The sequence below is a fragment of the Megalobrama amblycephala genome, linkage group LG14 (genome assembly GCF_018812025.1).
Source record: "Megalobrama amblycephala isolate DHTTF-2021 linkage group LG14, ASM1881202v1, whole genome shotgun sequence".
NCBI lineage: Eukaryota > Metazoa > Chordata > Actinopteri > Cypriniformes > Xenocyprididae > Megalobrama > Megalobrama amblycephala.
The window spans coordinates 41,593,740-41,597,942 of record NC_063057.1 but is presented as its reverse complement, the minus strand read 5'-3'; the positions used below and the strand labels follow the sequence as shown (position 1 = coordinate 41,597,942).

General features: G+C 33.0%; 1 long non-coding RNA gene across 2 annotated transcripts; it reads right to left on the bottom strand.

Annotated features, from left to right (window-relative positions):
- Window positions 1-1,059: 1,059 nt before the first annotated feature.
- On the bottom strand, window positions 1,060-3,216 carry LOC125244805. Of its 2 annotated transcripts, XR_007179386.1 has the most exons (5): window positions 2,809-3,216; window positions 2,567-2,725; window positions 2,428-2,491; window positions 1,565-2,216; window positions 1,060-1,477 (listed from the first exon to the last, which is right to left on the bottom strand). It is a non-coding gene; the product is annotated as an uncharacterized LOC125244805 (long non-coding RNA). The 2 variants fall into 2 exon arrangements; XR_007179385.1 differs by having other exon boundaries at window positions 1,060-2,216.
- Between the last annotated feature and the right edge of the window lie 987 nt (window positions 3,217-4,203).

Here is a 4,203-nt window from a genome sequence, read left to right as displayed (position 1 = left end):
TGGCACAAGTTTTCTGCACGAGTTCCTGCCGTCAAGACGGACTCTCTTCTTTATTTTCCGGTCATATTACAACAGTTAAACCTCCGTTTGAAACTTCGCCGAAACAACCTCCGGAAGAAGAAGCAACTATCAAACCGAGCGCTCCGAAACTCCAAGCACCCTGACTAACCTATGCAAGTATAACGTTTTTACGATTTTAAATACTGAGTTTCCTTGCTGGCTCTTAAAGGTGAACTGTTGCAATTTGACCTGCTTTGATCATCTCTTTCGTTTCTGCCTCTCCTTCTACTTTGTATGTATTTGTATTTACTTGTGTCCATTTAGCCGTATAACCTGTGTATTACCCGTTTCGTATATTAAACTCATTATATCCATGCTTTTTTGTTCACTTGCTCATTTTAGCAACAACCGAGTCACTTTAACGTTCTGATTCTAATATCCTTGCTCTATATTTGGAGGCTATGATAGAAAGTTAGTCTCCCGGCCCGAGAATAACATTTCTGTCGTGATAATCTGTGGATAATTTTCCGTTTCGGTGGACGAACTGATAGTTTTCCACATAATTATTAAACCAGAACTATATATGCGATTGATTATAATTCGTTGTAGTTAATTCACCATATATGGTTAATTCCCCGTTGGGTCGATATATGAACGTCATAAAGCTTTCTGAATTATGATATTCATATTTCATCCATAAATTGATTAATAACTGTACATCGCTACAATACTTTGCCATTATTATTACTGTTCCCTCACCCAGTGATGACACCTTGTTTTGTATATTCTTCAAATGTTTAATAATAATAAAAAAAAAATATATATATTTAAAAGTGACAGTTAACATTTACATTGTTAGAAAAGATTTATATTTTGAATAAATGCTGTTCTTTTTAACTTTTTATTGATCATTGAATCCTGAAAAAGTATCGCACAAAACAAATAATAATATTAAGCAGCACAACTGTTTCCAATATTGATAATAGCAGCAAATCATCATAGAATGATTTCTGAAGGATCATGTGACGCTGAAGACTGGAGTAATGGTTGGTGAAAATTCAGCTTTAATCATGGAAAAAATTATATTTTAAAGTATTAAATTAGAAAACCATTATTTTTAATTGTAATATTTCACAATATTACTGTGCTTTCTGTATTTTTGATCAAATTGGCTTGGCTTTGAGCAGGCTTGATGATAATAAGAGACTAGTAGTAATGTGTCCAAAATTTTGACCGGTACTGTATCTAAATCAATAGTTCAATAACAATGTTTACATACAGTCTTCAATGTCAGTGATATTATTTATCTTAAACCACTAGGAGAAATGTGAAAGAATATGGGGACAGGGCTACTAGACAGGGCTACTAGAACTTTGGGCCTAAAGTACAGTTGTTCAGCGGGCCACCCTCTTCATACAGGATTACACTCCTACTGATGAAGTGCCATCAAAACCATGGTGGATTTGAGCATTGTACCCTTTAAAAGAGAAATAAGACATGGGTATAAGCTTTTCAGACATGTTTTAAGGATGAATGAAAAAACAACACTAAAAGAAAGACTTACTCCAAAGCAATGTTTGACTGTAAAGCCATTTCTGCCTGGAACCTGTGAAAGCCCTCAGTCTTTTGCAGTATTAACAGTGTTAGCTTTAAAAAAAAGAAGAAGATAGAATTATGAAAGATATATGTACAGTGCATTTAATGATATTGTCCCATGTACTGTATCAAAGTGTCTATATATACCACAGGGGTCAAAACTTCAAGAACGTAAGTTGTGTTGTCCAGGGAAACCCTAGGCAGCTGTGTTACTGTGTATATTCTTTCAATTATCCTCTCTGTCTGTAGCAAAACATTTGTTAAATTTGTACATAATAACATTCGTAATTACATTCATAATTCTCTAATTTTTCTGTAGAAAATCTACATTGACAGTATACATTCCAATGAAAATATGTTAAAATAACATCTGATATATATACTTTCTTACGCATCTGTACAGTCTTGTGTTCTTAAGGTACAACATAAATAAACTTATTTTAACTATGTAAATTGTTAAACAAGGCAAACAGTATGAAATACCTGTTCTTCATCAAAAAAAAAAAAAAAAAAAACTTTTTGCTAAGTTTCATCCTCAGCTTTGAAGAAAATGTGGGATGTTTAAATAAAAACATCCTGCTGGATCGGATTGTGCCGTTTCTCAAGCCTTCGTGCAATCTCTGGAATGTAACCAAAATTAGACAAATGTAAGAAATGTAAACTTTTCTAGCTATAACAGATTATATTGTTATACAATATGTGAACACATGAAAAACATTGCAAAAGTGAAAAGTCAGTGAGAGACTACGTCTTTGTAAATAACAATGCTAAAAATGATACAACTAGGATATTAGTAGTAAAATGGTTTGCTTAGTAATTTGTAATATTTACCAAGACTTATTGATCCTGTATTACAAGGTCAACCAACCAGCCCTTCTTCAATAGTGCCAATGTTCTGTGAAATCAAAGTAGTATTAAAACATACATTGTACTTTTTAATGAAAAAGATATAATTTAAGGTATAACATACTTCTCAAAGGTATGCACATGGTTAGTGTCACATCCACAGCTGAATGATGTTTCCTCTGTGATCATTTCAAGGCTGATACCAGCGCAGTCAGAATGCAGCCATTTTTTGCAAAGGTCACATTGAATCCAGTCCAGTGACTGGATTTGTGGGTGCATTACTCTGCATACAGATAAATGATAACAATGAGTGTAACTTCTTAATCAAATTGTAGATCATAAGGAAATTAAATAGTCGTCACATACTTTGATTGATATTTTTGATAAATGCAAACTCCTACATCCTGGGCCACACAGCTGGTCTGTGTTGCACTCTGAATTATTTTGACTTCGGGTGGAAAGTCCTAGGATAAACTTTCATGTTAAGCTTTGCATACTCTTGAAATTCAAAAGGTTTACAGTTTACAGAGTTACCTCTGGTTGCAGATGTTTCACCATGTATGAGGCATGGTAAAGACGAAGGTATCCCATCTGTTCAGTGTGCAGAATTTCCTGGCACATTTGAATACTTTTAGCTTCCATCTCTGCCATCTACTCCAAAAATTATTTAACAGAATCAGTTATAGTCATCAAACAACGATTATATTAGAGAATATATTAACAAAATCAACATAATACAGTTAACTTGCTGTGCATACAAAAACACCACAGTTCCTTCCATTGTCTCTCTGCCATTGCTGTGGACTAGACACAGTCCAATCATCCAAAGATGCAACATTTCTAAAAGCATCTCTGAAAAAGAAAAAAAGTACTTTAGTATATAATGTAAATAATTTAATATTTTAATTGTATTACAGCTTTATTATAATAACTTATTATGCAATGATTTATTTAAAAATCATAATGTATTGGGCACAATTTGTAATGATATGAAACAGTGTGTAAAAATAAGAAAGTCTTACTTCAGAATTTCCATGTCACGGTTGTGTATTGTCAGATATTGACTGGTGTTATCATAAACTCTGATGTGCTTTGTCATGTCAAAAACCTGTAAAGTAAAAATAACTTAGCTTTTATACATGAAAAAGCAGTGTCTACTGCATTATAATATAGTGGCCCAGTTTCAAGCAGCCTAAAGCACAAAATTAAAAAAAAAATGGTAATAGTTTATTAGTATATCATTTGATGTTACCCAAAGAATGAAGTGGCAGTTATCTCCAGATCCAACAATTCTTGGCAAAAGCATTTTCTGGATCTCTGAATCATTCTGAAATGAAGCAAACAGGACACTTCAGAGACAAGTTATGACAATATTGTTTCAAACTATTAGTCTTAATGCTTATGCTGAAGAAAAAAAAAAAGTGTTTAAAAATGTATTTTGTAAATACCTCAAGAACTTTCAAGTGCACATCTGATACAGTTGCTTTTCTCTGCCAATCTCTGTGCCATAGAATGAATGTGTCTGTGTTCAAGACCATGACCTGAAAGGCAAAATCACAAAATCTTTATATAACCTATAAATGGCACAGGTAAGTCATAGGTTTAGGGTGAATAACTTACATGCTTAGTCTCTTCCGCAATTTGAGCGACGCGGCAATTGACAGCCTTAAAAAAAGATTTTTTTAAATAAATAAACGTATGTGGGGTGATATCACATATTAACATAAAATCTAAGGATAAAACAACTTTTATAATGCTTTA